This window comes from Anopheles funestus, chromosome 2RL, assembly GCF_943734845.2.
Source record: "Anopheles funestus chromosome 2RL, idAnoFuneDA-416_04, whole genome shotgun sequence".
Taxonomy (NCBI): Eukaryota; Metazoa; Arthropoda; class Insecta; order Diptera; family Culicidae; genus Anopheles; species Anopheles funestus.
The window spans coordinates 32539385-32559730 of NC_064598.1; the positions used below are offsets into that span (position 1 = coordinate 32539385).

At 38.8% G+C, this 20346-nt stretch overlaps 1 protein-coding gene across 2 annotated transcripts in view; it reads left to right on the forward strand.

The window, feature by feature from the left end:
• Positions 1–20346, forward strand: part of LOC125764278 (furin-like protease 2) — a 365455-nt gene that overhangs the window by 102226 nt on the left and 242883 nt on the right. Inside the window, exon 1 of one of the 2 annotated variants that reach the window (XM_049428340.1) lies at positions 8848–8950. The exons of the other annotated variant lie outside the window; for it this stretch is intronic. The gene's annotated coding sequence lies outside the window, so the exon portion shown is untranslated. Of the gene's footprint in view, positions 1–8847; positions 8951–20346 lie in introns of those variants that run through there. 2 annotated transcript variants of the gene reach the window in all.

The window sequence follows — 20346 nt, forward strand, 5'->3', positions numbered from 1 at the left end:
GTGATATGTATTGGCATGACGTTTGTGTATGTTCCAACTAAATTAATTATTGTTTACATAGAAAATGAGTTTGTGTGTTTTTGGTCGGGTTGTTTGCAGAAGTGAAAAATGAATTTTCTATTTTATGATTATTTCACCATTTCCAGCAGTATGGGGTGTGTGGCTCTATAAACAAAACTTATAATTTCCTCTAGCTAACCAACTAAAAAAATTACACTCAAATAGCTTTATAACTATCGATGAAAATCAAATATGTGTACCTTTTTCACGAAACTATTGAAAGTGATAGAGTAAAATATTCAATAATGCAATTGAACATCAATGTTTGTAATTGTGTTGTGCTTTTGTTTATGAAAAGCAAATCTTTACATATGCAGTAAAAAAATATTTTCAGTAACATTTTTAATGCTGTTGCTAACTCCGATACGGTTAAAACACACCTGTCAGAGTGTACGCGAAGCATTTTCCCATAAACCATTACTGTTTTCTTTTACATCTGGAGTAAGCGATATTTTTTTAACACATGCTCATAAAATATACAAATTCCCACACAATATTAGCGACGATGTAAACGCTTGTCCCATTAGGCATAAATTTTGTAATAACCTTTGCGTCGACGTACTAATTTCACGCACATCCGGGTCGTATATGGTAAGAGGCCAGAACCGCCTTAAGGCGTGTTTGTGCTTACACCTGCAAAAACCCACACGCAATTTTCTATGCCTATTTTACGACACCAGGTACCGATTCTCAGGTGTATCGTATGTAGCAAAGATTGAGTAGGGCGAAGTGTCTTTGGCAAGCAACAAGCTGGATGAATAACCAAATTGCTGGCTTAGTAAAATTTAATGCACCATTTTTATGAAAGGTATGTCGTTTTTGGCGTCCCGTTGCCAATGTTCATGACAATGGGTAAGTTTTTTTTCAAAAATTATTTATTTTTATATTTTGTAACGAGATTTTGACATTTTTTTACATTTTGGTGCTGCGCTGTAACGTGTTTATCTTTGGTTGTTTTTACTAAATGGCGCAATTTGCTGTCTGTTGCTTCGCAACGTAATTTGACTGGTATGTAATCAACGGTCAGATGCAACATAGAGCTTGTCGTCTTGTATTTTGGAAAATGTTTAAATTGCATCCATTAGGCACACAATCTGCTGCTACGTCGTAAAAGGGAAAGTGTGCACATGTTGTCATTTTCCCGATTTAATCAAACATCTTTTAGAAAATATTTTTTATTTGTTGGTTTTCGAACGAGTTGATGAAAAGAAAATGTTACAATACAGTAAAACAACAAAAAAGGTGTTAAATATGAATTTCATACATAAAAAACGGAAAGCAAGTTAGCGGCTAATGGTGATAAACATTCTCGAGTATAAATAATGGTGCAAATAACAGTAGAATAATCGATTTCGTTAACAAATTTCGATCTTATTTTCGCTTTTGCTCTTGGCAACCGAGGGCTATGTGAATCGTATTGTTTTTTTAATCTTTTGTCTTAAATCACAACGACCTGTCGTGTCCAACTTCCAATCCTAGCCCAGACATAACATCCGTGCCGTGGACATTCCAATCAGTCAACTCCCAGATAACGCAACCCATCATCAACCGTAGGCAAGGGAACGACCGTTTGCTTTCTTTTTGCTTCTTCGCAATGACAAATCAACGTATCAAAAGAAACGACTTGGGACCAGTAGCGTGCTGACAAAACAAAACAAAAGCCCTCCTCCAAGCAAACAGAATGAAGTCAAACGCAGAACCAGCTGTAGATGATGTTGATAAGCGCCAAATGGATAGCACCAGTGTGTCGTTTGCGTTGAACTGGTGAACTCACGGGTCAACAGATCTTGTCAACAGGATACAACAGCAATCACCCTTGTTCCGTCCATTCCCGTGTAGGGAGTTACTTTGTAATGTCATGCTTAGTGCTGCTGCTTCGTAACGTTGTGTACCGGTCCAACCCGGTGCTGGACGTCGCTACCTACAGAAGAAGGACACCTTACCATTTGCATAAAGGATAAGCCTTGAGTGTTGTGGCTTATCGCGCACGAAGCCACTTTATTTTCGGGTGATTGTTATACCGGGACGGGGGAAAGGTTTTTTGGAAGAAATGCCGAAGGTGCCAAACGACTGTCCTGTTTCCTCTGGCGGGGGACAAAACACCCGAAACTTACCCGGTGGTGTTTGGTCGGTTTGCTGTAAAGCTTCAGCAGAATCGTAAAGAATTTAGCGTCTCTCACGCAGATGCAAAATGCCGGCTATAACAAAGGGCAGCAAAAGCATTGATCCTTTTACGGGAACTCAAGAATGCTTAAAACCTTTTGTGGTTGTACGTGCAGGTGATAGAAGCTCAACACGCAAAAGAGATATACCAAACTCTTCGTCCTTGGCATAATTTCCCTTATCGACCTGCACAACGTTACCAACCGGAATGGTCCATTCGGGCGGTAGAGGATTTAATTGTCTCGTCTTATCTATGCTTCTGCGTGTACGTTGTGCGTAGAAGGTGCGCACGTTCGGTACCGAATCATTATCCCGCCGTCCAGCGTTGTGCTTGGAAGTTTGTGCTTCCGTTCGGTGTAGTAACGGGCAACGTATTACACAGGGATTCGTACTTCTATGGGTCAATTCTTAGCTCAATATGTGCTTGATGAACAATCATCAAAGAAGAATGAGATGGGTTTTCGACACTGACAGCAGTAGGAATTAGTGCAACCCACAGTTTATCTGGATGTCTGTTTTTTATAGTGTATGTCGGTTGAAATGAAGGAGAGCTTTCAGTGTGTGATGAGATTACGCAAGCTTGAATCCTTGTGCTTCCATGAATAAAGCATATGGGCGAGATGAGAGTGATTAACAGTGCAATCCTTGCGTTGTATTGCATTGTACAAACAATTACAAGTTTATACAAAAAATAGTTAAATTTAACTAATTTAAAAGATATTTGCATTCAATATTTTGCAATGACATTGTTTGTAAATATAATAATTTATGTTTTTATTAAAAAAACCTTTAGAAACACAACTTTTATACAGTTAAGCTTGGTTGAAATTTTGTATATATTCGCATTCGTTTGTATGATTAAATAGTGCCAAATTTAAATATAATTCAATATGAGGGTTTATGATACCTTCCACTAGTTTTTTTTATATGGACTTTGACGTTTGGCGGATAATTTTGCAAGCTTTCCATACAAGCAGAGTGGAAAATAAGCTCTTATATTTCTAATTAGAAAATTTTGCCTAATGACAGTTTTGATTAGCTGCTTGACAAATGTCAAAACAAGGCATTTTACTAGCATGGCTGAAACACGTTAGGCCATATCTTCCGAAAATTATTTTATTCTTTTTACAAATAATAAAAATTATTAATAATACAAATAAATAAATAATAATACAAATTTTTAATTGTGCCATGACAATTCTTTCATGCATGTATGATTCTGATAAATTTGTGTATTTGTTATACTTTATTAATTATTTTTGTAAAACTTTTTTTTAGATAAATAACTAAAACTTCACGATTTGTCAAAATTATATGTAATTATGTCAACATTGTATGTCCTTGAGGAATCCTTGCTTGATGATATTACCTATTAACAATTTCCCACTCGATTCTCCTCGATGTTTTGTCAGATCTGGCCAAAAAATTTTAGCTTTCTAATTCAAGGTATTATAGACCCTATTGAAGGTTGTGTGTTTCAGCTACTCTTTGAATAGCTCAGCATCAGTAGCCGCAAAAATGGAGCGGAAAATTTTTGAAAATACAAATATTAAATAATGACACCACTTTTCTTATTGCCCATGGCAACATGTTGGCAAAATTGTTTGAAACAATGCAAACATTCGTATACTTTACTCATGCTTAAATTTTCCCCTTATGCGTTCAAATTACAGATATGTGGTTTTCGAATGAAACCCGTTTTCTAGAAATGAAGGTTCCCACCTCAAAAACCACAATTTCCTATTCAAACAAGTTAAAAATACAACCAATCGCCGTTGGCCTTCTGCATGACGTGGTAGGCCGTGAATTGTGGTGGTCGAACGGAAAGCACATTCAGCCAAGGTGTTGTCAGCTAAGAAGATACCGGCATATTTCGACACGGTACTGCCGGTGAGCATGGCAAAGCGGGAAATGAAGCAATCCTATGTGCCACATACCCGAATCCTAGAAAACCATGGTGCAATCTACGACCTGCACCTGCACCGTTTATTGAAGGGAATGAATATTTCGTTTTCTTCTTCGAAACGGGTTACGGGGCTTGTCTGACTCGACCACAATGAGGCCTGCAGTGAGGCAATAGGGGGCACACAACACACAGTGAAGTGCTGCGGTGGTAGATGCTTTGTACCGTGTTGCACACGAAATGGTCGCCCAGATGACAGACTATCTGGCCCACAATTAAACGGCCCTGGTGTTCGGCCGTCACGAACACATGGATGGATGGACGGAAGAACCTTACTGTAGGTGCTTTGCTGGGACGTTACGAAACTCTTGCACCATGATGCATCAGGAAATGTAAGGGCAATAGGAATCTTTCTGCCACTCCTTTTTTTGGAACCGCTTTCCATCATTTATTCAGTGTGTGTGTGCCAGGTTTCTGAATTCAACGAGTTTTGTAGCCGGCAGCTAAGGCCTCTGTAAGGTTTTGCAAGGACTCTCTCCTCTGTCCTGGCAACCAACGTACCGTTGCTGGGTATAAAAGAAACCCGCTGACAGTTGAAGAGGTGGAGGTTTTTTCGGGGGTCTGTTAGACTTGCAGCATTGGTGCAAAGCGGTTCTTATTCTGCTCACTGGCCCGTGTAGCACCCGTGCCTGTCACATAATTCTTTCGAGCACGTTTGCGCCTAGACGGAGCAGCTCACGTTTGGAAACCGTGCGGCAGATTTGATGCATTGATTTGCCGAGAAACTGAAACTATTTCACGCATGGATTCGTTTGTCCGTCGTGCTGGTGATTGCAAGCAAAGGAACGTCCAAAGAAGGATTGATGCACTGTTGGGTTTTATCTGAATGGTAGTGTGGAATTTAGACATAGAGTTTGATTTAACAGACTGTGACTAACGGACACGTGATTGGCTTTGTCTTGTATTGTTTTATATAATAAAATAAAACAGATTTTAAGATTATTATTTATATCTTAATATTTGAACAAAAGTTTTTCGCCTTTAATTGTTCATCAATTTTATTTAATTATATTTTTTTTTTAATTTCAATTAGAACGGCTAGGCCGTATAACTATTTTATCAATTTTAAATTTAATTAAATTTCTTTTTGCATATTAATACAATTGTTTCAATATACTTTTTTCCACAATACAAAAGTCTCATTTATTTTGTCATACTGTATATTGCGACATTTACGATGCTGCTTGGAACCGTGGGACGCATCACTTAAATGTGCTACAATTTCGGAACATTTCGTTCTCTGCCATGTGCATTCTTTTGCGACTCGATTGTCGAATGCATCATCGGATTCTAAAAGCACTTCTCTTACTGTCAGCACGGCGGTTGAATCGTTGATTGACTTTCGGTACATACGTTTGCCGAAACTTCCGGTAGGCATTACGGTACAAGAAAGAACGTCTTGTGACCGATCAACCTAGCCACCTAGGTCCAATCGATCAGCTTAAGGCTGTATATCCTTTTCATCATCCGGTATCCCGAGTGGATGCTTATTTGCCTGATAACGTTCCGAACACGTACACGACTGCTGATAGTTCCGAGACCGGAACGCACCTCTTAATTCAATGCGGCACCAGGCGCCTCCATTGCAATAAGGAATTATTGTCACCGTGCGTGTGTCACCAATGGTTTCGACTTTTTGGAGTAGAAACGTTTAGCAAGATAGAAAAAGGTGGTGGTTCGATTGATGAGTTGCTGAGAAATTGTGGATTCTGCTGAAGATGTACAACGGGATAGTGATAGCATCTATTATGGAACGTATGATTTGGAAACTCGTTTGCAAAGCACGTCCTTATTGAAGGATGGTTTGGAAGATGAATTGCTATTATTGGCGATCAAATGGGGGGTTGGTTGAAAGTGTATTGAAGAACGTGCTGTGGTGTGATCAAGTGTAACAAAAACCCATTCTAGTGGCATAATTTCTGGTAACGAGACTATCAACGGGGAAACGAGACAAGAGCAGTTTTCCAAAGTAAAGGAGCTCATTATTTTCCAAGCATTACATTGTTGCAAAAATTCACCAGCGACCGTTCATTCTTACCATTCTACACTATCGTCAAACAAATCATTACACCCAGGAGAAATTCGTTGTCGTAATGAAGCACACACAGCCCTTCACTAAACTGTAGCCAAAAGCGACCCTTATCTGTGAGGCCATTTTTTCCGCTGCTTAATCCTCCAAACGGATCCGTACCCGAACGGAGTTGGTGAATGCACCATTTCAGCTCATCATTAGATGGTGGCGAAGATAAAAAGAAGCACATTCGAGCAAAAGTTCAGTGGTGGATTTTGTGAAGAAGGGTTTAGCAGCCAGCAGAATCAACGCAGCGCACTGGCACAACGGTGAGCCGTGGGGTGGTAATTGCAGTTTGCACTTATCGTCAATGTATCGCTCGACATGTATGACGGTTGCACTTTCCATTCCACTCTTCGTGCGCTGTCGCTTCATGCCCCACCCCCCAAAAACCAGTTGGACAGTGTGCTGATGGTGATGGTACATTCGTGAGGTTGATGGCGTTCCATTTTTTTTTCTCTCTCTGTGTGTGTATGTTGTATTCCAGCATAGCTGGTGTCACATTTTCGTAGTACCTGCAGAGCGAAAAGAAGATCACCACTGTTCAACATTTTAAATTGAATGAATTGCCATTTCATCGGTGCGGTGTGGTGGTGACGTGGCTGAGATTTTTAGGTTATCTTCCTTCTTCCGGATCGACCGTAAGGGAAATACTATGGCACACACACACACCCAGAGTATATCGCGGTATTTGGCTCCATCTCAAAACTAGTGTGCTGCTAGTGTGGTGCAATACGAGATCTGCAGGAAAAATGGTGCTTCATCATGCATATTTGATTGGCGATGGTGTGTGTGTATCAGAGAAGTGGTTTGAATTTCTTATTGCAATCAATCTGCCAATTTTGCGGTTATTGTCATACGCTGTAGCGGTGGCATTAATTCTCGATGGAAATAAGTATGTAGAAGGGAAGGGTTTTGAATATCGTTTGCATGATGATATGGTGTACGCTTTGTTAGTTTTGTGTTTTGTGCAATGTTACTGTAGTTTGGATTTATATTAAGATATGCTTTAGGATTACAAATAATGTATTAAAAAAAGCCTTCTTAACGGGGGCCCGGTGGTGTAAGACATAAACTATTCATCTAAGTGATAAAATTAATCTAGTATCCACGGAATGGCCGGCATCACCTTAGAGGTCCATAAGTCAAGAAGAGAGAGAGAGAGAGAGTGCAATATGATGTAAATATGCAGCAAGGTTAACAGAAGTTTAGTTTAAACACATTTGAACATTGCTCATAAATGTGCTGGACGGCTTGGTAATAGAAATTGGCACTAAAAACTGCAATTTAAAACGTTAGAACAGCACTAACTGTTTGTTTTTATCATACGCTATACTGTTTGAAATTAAAAAAATCCATTCTTGCTCAACTATTGTGATACTGTTTTCACCGGAGTAGCGTTACCGATACAGAGATTAGTTGTGATAGTATAAGGACCGTTAGGGCTAATGAAAAGCGACCATTGTAAAAACTCACTACAATCTTCTTCTTCTTGATACGCGGTATGCTTGTGACCTGCTGAGGACAAAGATGAAGAGGACGGGAAGGGACATTAAGACCTATAAGTGAAAAGAGACTGGGTGAGTCAATCTCATTCAGTAGAAGGCTGACCACAAAACAGGTTTGAAACCTGAATCGGCGTGAAGTCTAACAATTCAAGCCCAAAAGTTGACAGCGAGTGGCGGAAGAAGGGATGAGGAAGAGAGAGCGTCCGAAAATGCGGCGAAATGTAACTCTCGTGAAGAATTATTGCGTTCTGATGCGTTCTAATGCGTTCTAATCTATTGATATTAACTTGGCTCGAAGGAGTCTAAATGACAGCACTGGAATACGTTAGTGATTGTTTAGTTATTTATACTTGTCTCCTAGGGATTCGATAAATTGCTCTTTCCTCGTTGATAGATTTGTTAGTAGCTATCATGGCTGATGTAAATTTAAGGACAAATCGTGGTTTAAAATTCAATTAAGCGAGAGAAAAATGTTGGAATTCAAAAACCCTTGACGTGTATACTTTAAACTTAAATCACTGTTATTAACTTTTACTATTACTATTTTTTTTCAAATGTTTAAAGAAGTAGTATATTTCTAATATTAATACTTAATCTAGAAGTCTATAACTAACAGTTCTTTGCTTACATCTATTTCAGAGTTCTTGTTTAGCTCGTTTATGTAATTTATGAAACATTTTAAATGTACATAATTCGTTTGATTACCTTCTGGAAATAAAAATCCTTCCCAGCTCAGTTTTTTCTTCTTACTTATAGTTTTAGTCAGTTCGATGAATGTTTCCCATTTCGTTTTGATTCTGATGCATGTAATGTACTTATGTTCTAATGTTTCGATATCACTGCAGTTTGGACACTTGTCGGAAGTTCTAATATTCATATGTTTCAACGCTTCGTTGCTATTGAGTTTTCGATGGATGAGATAGTAGTATAGATTTTTTTGGTTGCTGGTCATTTTACTGTCAATATTGTCTAAATCTGTTTTTGCACTTGTGTTACTAATGACATTACCTACACCAAAACTAAATATAAATATGCGAACTAACTATATCGTAACCGCATTGTATTATTTCGTTCCAGCTCCAGGTAAAGGAATGACACCCGTACTATGTGAATGTCTCAAGCAGGAAGTAAAAGAAACCATACTCACCGTAGTCGAATGGCGTACTGTTGCTTCCCACCAAAGAGGTAAACTATCAATCATCATAACATTTGCCGAGAGTAAAATCAACATACATCAAATCAAAACCCTCTGTAGGGTTTGTTTCATGCGTTTTTTTTTCTGTACCATCCAACCATCACAACTACTCACAAGCTTCCTGAAGAGTCTTATTGGGTTCTTGTTTCTTCATTTGCTTCGTACGAAACTTTTCACTCGAACAACTGATGCCCCGGCGAAGCAAAAACAAACAAAAAATGCATTTTGTTTGCGAAACAAGTGTATACGGTGGCTGGCGTGCGTGCATCCCTGCACGTTGTGCAAGGATTAGTAACCACTGTTTGAGATTCGTATCGTGCGTGTGGTGATAGATGTATGCAGAAGGTGCTACTCGGTTTCTTAACGTGCGCAAATTTGAAGCACAAACGATGAACGTAGTCGTTTCCTGCATCCAAAATAAACTTGTTCCAAAAAGGCAGCATACATTTGGGTTTGTAGCAAAAACAGCAGAAATAGAAAAGAAAAACTCAATCTGTTATACCTACGCAAGACAGTAAGATATTTGGATGCAGCATCGTGTGTTCTTTCATTTCCCACCTTTTTCCCGTTTCCATTGCACTCGCTGTGAAAAGTTGATTTTGGAAGCTGACAGATTTAATGATGCTTCAAATGATACTCCTGCTTCACTATGTGTTTTTTTTTTCTTCGTTGCTGTATGTGCTGCTCTACGATATGAAGGGTGTGTTTGGAGATGGAACGACAAACCCAACGAAAGCAGCGGTTGTGTGGTAGTGAAAAATGATGCATCTTATCGCAAAAGCGGAACGGAATAGTTCGTAACTGTTCTGATATGATCGTTTGTGACTTTACTTTCGTGTTTCTTTTCGCAAGCGATAGAACCCTAAGCAGTGTTTTCTTAAAGGCTTCCCTAAGGGAGGGGGGAAGGGGAAGGAAGTCTATTAGTTTCGGGTGCGAAGGAAAAGCGTTTTAACGCTTCCGGTTTGGCAGTCCATCGTTTGTTTTCCCTTTTGGGTGGGAGAGCGGGAATGACAAATTGCGACACGTCATGTAGATTTGCGCATTTCGATTTGTAAATAAGGAACAGTTTCAGGGGGGAAAAGGAATGTTGGCTGTCTTGTGCCATTTGCTTTGGTGGTTTTTGGTTCAAAATTTGTTTGATGACAGATTTGCTGTTTGACTAGTTATCATTCAATCGATAAACTTTATTTGTTTAGAATAATTATCTTTAAAAAATCTGTCATTTTATCTAATAGTTAAACTTAACTAAAATATTTTGTGTGTGCTTTTGATGATTGAATTATACTAATTTAAAGTTGCATAATTTAAAGTGCATTGATAATAGTTAGTTAGTTTACCTTGAATTTGAGGATTTGTTTCGAAACCTTATTGTCTCTCTGTAGAATTCTTTTCAAGTTTAATTACGGAACTAAAATTTAATTTTTACTGTAGTTTGGTGTTCTTATTTGTAAGGATTGTTTCTGCAGCTAATCTGCAGATAAACATGTAAAAGAAAGTATAAAAAAGTATGATAAAATAATGTAATTTTTACATGATAATTACTACTTTTTTAAATTTTTCTGATTTTTATTCCAAATGTTGTTTAATGTGACAATGTGTGTGCGCAAAAGAATACTTACAAAAAAACGAAACATAACTTGTTTTTATTCTCCATTGGGTGGCAGAAACTTGTAGAAACATCGTTGAAATCAACTCATTTTGTTGTTGAATAAGTAAAAATCTGTTAAATAATATTCTCAATACATTTTGGTTCGTTTGTACATTCGCACGATAAATTCTGGACATTCGCGCGACAGACCAAAACAAATATTCGATTCATTTTTTTTATTCTGTTGAAGAATTGTATTTCAGTAAAAACGTTCTGCACTGATTAAAACAATCGTTAAAAATCAAAGCAATCGCTATTCGAATAAGTCGACCGATTTATTTTATAATATTTTTATAATATTTCTCATTCAATATTCCCCAAATACTTTAGCATCTGAACAAAAGCTAAATTTATCTCAATAGGTTTAAGTATAACTATATTGATAGATGACAGCAATATATGAAAGAGCATGTCATGTAATATAAATGGTTCGTGTTACTAACTCAATTAATTCGGCTTCACTAACTCGTTTTTGCAAGTGTGCCGAGCTTTTAACACCTTCAAAATTTGCCTTTGAACCGGGGATTGATGACCGATTTAGATAAATTTATTTTTGTTGGCTTTTAATGTTTTAAACTCTTAGAAGTAATTCGTAGTAAATGACAGCATTCCACAGAGCATCTTCTACTACATGAATATTTTAATTTCACAGCCAATCGAGATTGTTAAACGAACAATTTTTAAAGTTTTGATTTCTACATAATTTCAACCAAAATATTTTTTTTATCAAACCAAAGGTGTCAAGCGCTTCCGATGGAATATACTTTAGTAAAAAGGCTGAAAAATCAAGACTTGGACAAAAAAGGCTGAAAAATCAAGACAAGTCCATGAGAGATACCATAGATTTTATGTTCTGGGTGTGCTTTATAGCTCAACATCAATCTGCACTTTTCCGATGAGCCTTTCCAGGTTTAATTAAATACAGCGAAATCAAAACGTGTCCTAACTGCATCCTTTTCTTAATGCAATAAACAAAGTGCTGAGTCGTGTACTGTTTGAAAATTCTAATGATTTATTGTACAAAGGCACAATCGCTTAGAGGCCCCAAAAGATCATCTCAGAGCACTACGAATCACACTAAACAAAGCTTTTTTTAAAGTGAATAACCATGTTACAGACGACTGTGAATGGGCTACCCCTTTTTTCCTAATAGTACAAAGTGCAGTACAAAGTTACTCACACGAAATATGATGACAAAAGCTACTGGACTGGGTATGAATCATAAGTTAACTAAACTAATAATAGTCAGGCCTTAAAAGATGAAGAAGCTATTTTCAACGTGCAAGAAAGATACATTCCGGGATTGAATTAGCTTCCGTACTTCATCCCGAAATCTCAAACAATCCTTCCGAATCGGCTACTAACAAAAGCCCTGGATGGACACATACTGGAGATTGTCCGAATCGTGGGAAGAAAAAGAAGATAATGAAAAATTCAATAAATTTATCAGTTTATCGGCATTATTGGGCTCGAGCTTGATTGGGTATGAGAGTAGACTTCCGAAGAATGAAACGTGACTATGCTGCCGAGCGTGCTATAGCGCTGAATGGATGTGCAACGATAACAAAAATCTCGATCGCACCTTGCCACTGCCGGGGAGCCGAGCAATGAGTGGGCAAGAAAATTGATTATATAAATTGCATGATTGGAAAATGCACTTCGATAGAGATGCATTTCTGTTTGGTATGAACGATGCCGGTGGTCGAACGGGGTTTGCAGTTTGATTCGATGCGCGACGAATGCCACGACAGACGTTTTCATCAAATTCATTAGGATAATTTAGCCATTGTCGGATGCACGAAACTAGTTAGGTGATCGTTTCCTGTGCGGAAAGGAAAAGTTGTTTGTGAAGAGCAGGGATATCATATCACGTCGGAACGGATTTGTGTGAATATTGACTTATAGTATGAGATCAAATATTGCATCATGGTCGAATACGGTCGAGGACTCATGTGAACCGTTTGAATTGTTGTTTAAATTGAATAATATGTTTTTATATAAATTAGGCTTTGGTTTCCTGAATGTTATGCGTCAGAACTTTAAAAAAACTGTGACACTACAACCAACAAGAGAGTTTTTGACCTACCAATTCTGGCTTTCCCTTAACATTATTTATGGTTGACGAATCAACCATTCTGTGCGCATAAAGCAAAGGTAATGTACATTTTGGTTTGAGCTCATTCTGCACGTTAAAAAATTAACTCATTCAAATTATCATTAAAATGTGTAAAGCATACCTTTTTCCAGGTTTCTTTTTTGGTTACAGCGAAGGGTGATGAAAAGCATCAAAGTATAAAATAAATAACTTTCATACCTTTTTTCATCCTTTTGCAAAATGTATTGATTTTGGAGAATTTTTCACACCAAAAGTTCCATCTGTCAGAAAGATAATCTCATTACCGTGCACCATACGAAAAACCGTATTACGAATGCCACATTAACAATTGTTTGGCATGTGGCATAAAAAAAAAATTAAGGTTTGTTCCGAGTATCGAAAAGCTGTCCATCGATCAATATTGTTATGTTGTGTTGTTAAAGGATATGCATTTCCCCCCCCTTTACAGTGCGCTTATGGGTTTTTTTGCTTCTTCTGTTGATAATTTAATATTTTAGTTCCCATTTTCTGCGAATGTGTCCTCAACCACAAAGCGAAACACGATGCAGTGGGTGAAACACAGTGAAGCTTTTCGAACTGAACGCAAGCAAAGCGAAACTGTTACTTTGACAACGCGACGAATTGCAAACACACACACACACAAAAAAAGAAAACGTTCATACCATCTGCAGTAACAGCGGGTGGAGTTTGATTGTGTTCATTATGCAGCGCTTTTATCCGGCGCTTTTGACAGCGTGAAATACACAAACCGCATTACCCTCAAAGCCACAGCCAGCGGGCTCTCGTGTTCGTTGGTTCGTTGATTTATGGTTGAAGCCAAATGAAATGGGGAAGCGAATGGTGCAATCCATAGTGACGCCACCACCACCAGCACCTGAGCATAATGGCGTAACGGGTGCGAGGGTGTGAAAGTCAAACAATGATGAAAATGTTGGATGATGAGCAGCACAAACACTGGGCTGGATTTTTATAGCATCAAATCGAGCGTCACACGAATGTTTTAATGCGACACGGGTTCACTAGTGAGGATCAGCTTCGTTTGTTTGTTTCGATGTGTGTGCTCTTTGTGTTGTCTGCACACACTGTACCACATTTGAAGAATCTGCACACTAAAGCACCAAAAAAAAAAAACAAAAAAAAAAGATGCCATACAATTCCGGTTTTCAATGCATAGTGGAAGCTTTTTTCACTTTCGAGTGTCATCGCAATACATTTTCATTTCCTATCCCTGACGAAGCTGTACGAAAGACTCGAAGAAATGTCGAAAAATTGAAGCTACATGTAATGAACGAGAACATAAAGAAAAGCATCTTTCTATTGTAAACTGCTAAAAAAAGGGGAAAACTCGTCTCACAAAACCTTGTGTGAACTTGCTACGGGTCATGTCAAGCAACCACGACACAAACAGCATTCTTTTCGATGAAAAAAAAACTACCACATTATCATTATTACTGTTTTGCAGCATGATGTTTGGAGAGGAAAGAATATTATCCACAAAATGCGGAAGATACAAAGCGAAAAAGCAAAAAAAAACATATCCACATGAACTAACCAAACACGTGCATCCATAAAACGTAACACCAAACGGTTGGTGGAAGTGTATTAAAAGAAATTCTTGTTTATGCGTTACGCCGATGAAAAAAAAACCCCGGTCCGACCCGTTTTCATTTTGGTGACCGATCGTAAAGTTACATGACGGAAGGTGAAATTGTGCCAATGAAAAATGGTGACTATTCACAGCACAAGCGAAATGGAATGTGTTGGGAAATGTTTGTCTTTCCGTGCACGTGACGCAATGTGAGGTTTCTTCTATTGCGGGTTCTAAGACCGGTTTTGGTCAGGTTCTAGCATCCCAAATAATTGGCTATCTGTGAGTGGAATTACTCGTCGTTGAATAGTTGGCTTCTCATATTAACTTTTTATCATGTTACGGGGGAGTTTTGTTTCACTCTTTTTTCACGCTGATACTGGTTTTATTCATGGTTCATTAAAACAAGAGCAACTTTTAAGGCTTCAGTATATATAATTTGATAGGTTTTAAAACCATTTAAGTTTTTATTATCCAAGAGAAGTTGATGATACATTAATTACTATGAAGACAGGGGTTTTCAGCTGTTAGAACAGTGAAACTATGTAAGTAAATTCAGCTCATGACAGCTCAAAGATTTCAGATGACACATTTCGTACTAAATACGGGTTACTTTAAGAAATACTGTGAAATACCTCACTAAAAATATGTTTACACTCGATAGTGGGGTTGCTTGGTAGATATTAATCTGTCAATTGGGATAACAATGTTATTACAGTGGAATGCCGATTATCCGTGCGTATCGGGACTCAGCCTCTGCCGGATAAGCGAATATCACGGATAATAAGCCCAAATCTTTTTTTTTGATAAATATTAGTGTTCAGTGTGTAATGGTTGGACTTTTTCTCTAAAGCTAGATGTTAATTCGTAATAACGTGCACTTGTTCTATTTAGTCAAACTTGAGCAAATTGTATTATTTCCTATTAAGACTTTTATATCTTGCCATCACCGGTTTGCAGTTAATATGTCAATTTGCCTTCAAAACTGTCATTTCCGAGCTGCACGGGTAATGGGACAGCCGGATAAAAGGTATCCGGAAAATCGGCGCTCCACTGTCTTTGTAATACAACGGTCTTCCACAGAATACCCGTTTCAAGTAAAGATTTTTACAAGAAGAATCAAAACTTTTTCCCCGAAATTAAAATATAATTCCGGTAACTCGAGGAAAAATGACCACCTCGTTGGTTTCAATGCGATCCAACTATTGCAGGGCAAAATGACGAATAATTCAACTGAATCCGTCACAACCAGGCAGGTTCAACTGGTATTTCAAACAAAAACCATCAGATCCCTAGACGCATTTACAAGCGTGAGTTTATACGGCACTAATAAGGCTGTATTGGCGTCATGCTGTACCTTGCCATAATTGTGATATCATCTGTTGCCATTTAAATGTCATATCATCCAAACTATCGAAGCAGTCATCTGTAGGATAAATTTAAATAGTACAGGCTCAATTACATTATAAAGTTTTAAAGTAACTGAATGAAATTGTACTTCAAAGCATATTCCTAAAATTAGTGTATCGTTATATATCTTGTATCTAAATATTAAAATTGTTAACATAAATCATCAACATAAAAATCTTGTAATAAAAAACAGATTTTATAATTTTGTTTCGCCATCCGTCAGTTCAAACATGGTAATTTCTGTCATACGGCGAGTGCCATCCGTCAGTTCAAACATGGTACTTTCTGTCAAACAACAACGTTTGACATTAATTTGACATATTTTTTGCTCGGTTAGAACGGCCTGGCCGTATCAAGACTTATTTTACCACGTAGCAGGATAGTCAGTCCATGCTGCGGGGAGACGGTTCGGATGGGATTTGAACCCGGTCCCTGCCGTGTGGACGGGCGCCGTTTTTCACATGTACCACCGGGCCGCCCCATTAATTTGACATATTTTTTCATTGAAAATCTATACAAAAATACATAATATAATCGGGCCTTAACTTGCATTCTTCAAACAGCTGAAAACCCCTGTAAAAGCGCCGTTTGAACATTCGATTACTTTCGCGGCCATAGTGCCGTACGTGTCATCCACTCGAATTAAAACGAATGCTTCATAAAAACTGTTTAAATACACAGTTACAAAACGCTCGAAAATAATTTTCCCATCCATTCCCTATTCATTCGCAGCGTTGTAGTAGTGCTTTCTTCAATTGCATCCTTACCATTGTGTTTCCACAGAGAGGCAAGAATGCAGCTAAACTATTTATTACCACCTTGACCGAACATTACGACCGTTTTGCCCGGAATGACAATAGTGAATCAATTTTTAAACTTCACCCCATCCTTGCTATGTTTCGCTAAACGTGAACGGGTGAAAAAGTAATTGTCATCTCATTGTCGGAAAATTGGAAAACAATTTCTTCTCGTTCGACTTGATGCTATCTGTTCCCGATGATAGGGAGGGGCCCGGAAACGGGAACCTTCCAGAGTGTACTTGAGTGGAAAGCTGTCGCGAGCCATGGGAGCCATGCTGTGGGTGAGCATGCGTTTGGTAAAGGCAGCATTACGATAGCGTCCGCCATAGGTCATAAAATCGTCCATTTTAGAAGATCTCGTTTGTCGGGAAGCTTCTACCGTTTGGTCCAGTTTTATGGGAAAAGTTTTAAGATGCTGTAAACGTTCGAATTTACGACAGCGAAGGATAAAGTTATTGCTGTACCATCGGAATCTGATGCATCTGATGGGGTGGCGGTGGAATGATATAGCGGAGGTGATTCCTTTTTGGGTGGACAAGAAAAGGTGGACGTAAAGCTGATGTGTACTAATTTTTGCTGGAAATCACCGACACGTAGGCGCTGATTAACTGAAGCACCAGAAAGCTACCGGATGGAACACATATATATAATGCTGATCCTTCACATAATGTGTTCGTTATGGTGAAGCTGATCTAGATGCGTTATTCCGGCAGGTGTTTGTATCTTTCTAAACCATCGATCGATCGGCAATCGAAATGGCACGAATGAAGTTAACTAGGGAACACACGGGGGTTCCAATGTTTATGGTGCGGAAAAGTTTACGATTTTGCGACACATTCAACAGCAATGAAGTGGCATTACAATAATGCAACGTTGTAAGTCGAAAAGGTAGCCACGTACCATATTGCTATCGTTCGGCAGTTGATGACTTAGAGTTTTCTTTTGTCTTGCTATCAATGTGGTTTTTCTTTGCGATTCGTTTGCAATACCCAGCAAGAGGTGTATTGTATAAAATGCTTTATTATAACCGAAATATATTTTTAACAAGATATCAATATTTGATCTTTTTAGTACATTTGAAAAATAATTCATTTTATTAATAATAATTCCGGATACAAAGCATTTTACTCATTCGCTAGGGCATTTAAAGAAGGAACATTTTAAAAATGTATTTTTATTTATGGGTAGATCTACAGTCAACATGTTCAAAACAACAACGGAACATTTTTATAGCCTTTTATGCAAAGTTCCACTTATAACTTCAAAACAATGTATCGAAAAATGTTACAGCCAAAAAGGAAATTCATTCTCTGGCAAAAGCGAGTTTTTTGTTTGTGTTTTTCTTTTCCAAACAAGGTTTAAAAAATCTTGACATTCTGTTAACAAGAATTTGCTAGTATTTTGACTTTAAATTTAAATTTCAAGACTGTTTTCTTTGCAGGCAAAATCCAGTTTAAGTTTTTGTCAAAATTCAATTTTTTGCCATTCTAAAATAAATGGAATTCCTTAAAATTCGAATCGTCAAATATTGAATTTCGGTAGTACATTTTTATCATAATTTTTTTTTAGTTTTTAGTTCTAATGTTATTTGAACGCTAGTAGCAACAGTGATTAAAATTATTTAAAAAGATGTATTTAAAAAACAGATCACGATGAATGATCTCTTTTCAAATTTACATCACATTATATGCATAGTCTAAAGAATGTTAACCAGATTTCTACTCACAAGTAAAATCCTTTTGGTACAATCACAGTCGTCTCGTGACATTTGAAGCAAGTAGACGTGTTTGCGCGAGATAACACGAACAAACAAACAAGTTATAAAGTCATCATACGGTTTTGAAAGAATGAGTAAAGGAGAGAGAAGATGGGAGAATACGCTCCGCATCAATTTTTCGGAACTAGCGGTAAAACCATCAACGGAGGAGGTTTACGATCTGATCGTAAAAATGCTGCTACCGACGGATGATCTGGTGCGTACGCACCTAAACTTCCTGCGCGGCACCGTTTATTTGCAATTTGCATCTATGGAGAAAGCGCAAGTAGTGGTGCAGCGCAACAAGGGGAAACACGGGAGGAAGGTAGGAAACGTGTTCCAACCATTCGGCATCGACATGGAGGATGGTGCTACGGATGTCTTCCTCCAGGACATCCCGTACTTCATCACCGACGAAGAGATTAGTAAGGCAATGTCCAAATATGGGGACATCGTAAGCGTGCGCGAACTACGTCATCCAGAGGGTCACCCGCTGGCCGGGGTCTTCAAGGGGATACGGGCAGTTCGAATGGTTCGCAAGGAGCCTATCCCGTCGTACGTTACAATCGAGGATGTGGTGACGGGGGTAACGTATCCGGGACAAGTGCGCACCTGCGCACACTGTCAACTTCCTGCACATCATGGTGTTGGCTGCGCGGTGAACAGGCAGGAGAGGAGTGGGAACAGCTCTTACGCAGGCGCACTTAAACAATCGAACTTTGCGACTACCGCAAAAAATTCGCAAAAACGCACCAAGAAGCAGCCGCTAATAGTGTCGAAGGTGGACTTGCAACAGAGATTAGCGGATGCTGCAGCTTCACACCAACACACACCAACGAAGCTTGATACAGCTTCCACTTCAAAAGCAGATGTTCTGCCAGTGCCGCTAGTTTCTGACAAAGATGAGCAGGCGACACCTGCAGCAGACACTATACCGAAGCAAAATACTAGCGAGGATACGGCAAGCCGTCCAGCAGGGATCGATGACGAGATTGCCTTCAAATCACCGCTCTACATCCCATCAAATCCTCTCCCTAATCCTTCTGAAGAGAGCATTGCTGGGATTAAGCGCCGAACCGGAGATGAAGTGGAGAGTGATACCTCCACTTCATCGCAGGGTTCGCAAGTCAAACGCAAACCCGGGCGTCCACCCAAACACACTAAGCTTTTGTAAGTAAATTTTTTTCTTTTAACCTTTCCTTCTTTCCTCATTTCCTGTCCCATCACTTTTGTCCATATATTTTGTAAACATGGCTAATGAATTTAGTTTTAATATTGGTTCAATTAATTTGAACACAATATCAAACAAAACAAAAACTGATGCATTAACTACATTTACACGCCTAACTGATCTAGATATTGTTTTTCTACAAGAAGTTTACTCTACCGAATTGACAAACCCTGGCTACAACATCATTACAAATGTAAACGATGCTAGGAGGGGCACAGCGATCGCTTTACGCGAGAATCTAAAATATTCGCACCTTGAGTGTAGTTTGGATTCTCGTCTCATCTGCGTTCGGCTTGAAAATGCTGCTACGCTATGCAACGTGTACGCTCCTCCAGGCAGTCAGGGGAGAGCAGATCGAGAAGCTTTTTTCCGCCAAACAGTACCTTTCTATCTGCGCAATGCTCGTGAACCTATTATTCTAGCAGGAGATTTCAATTGCATCTTGAACAAAAAGGACGCTACGGGTGGTGGGGATGTTAGTCATGCCCTGCAAAACCTCGTGAACAGCTTGGGACTGTGCGATAGTTGGGAGATCCTCCGAGGGAACTCGGTGGAGTTTTCGCATATCGCACGTGGATCAGGCTCGCGTATTGATCGATGTTATATATCCACCTCACTAAGGACAAAATTAAGAATGACAAACATGCACGTGATCTCATTCTCAGACCATAAGGCACTGACGGTTCGTTTAACGCTACCCATTCTTCCGGCTCCTCGAGGAAACGGATACTGGCAACTTCGTCCGCACATACTATCGGATGAAGTCATAGAAGAGTTCAGGAACAAATGGGGACAGTGGACTAGCCAACGAAGAAATTATGACTCCTGGATGAAATG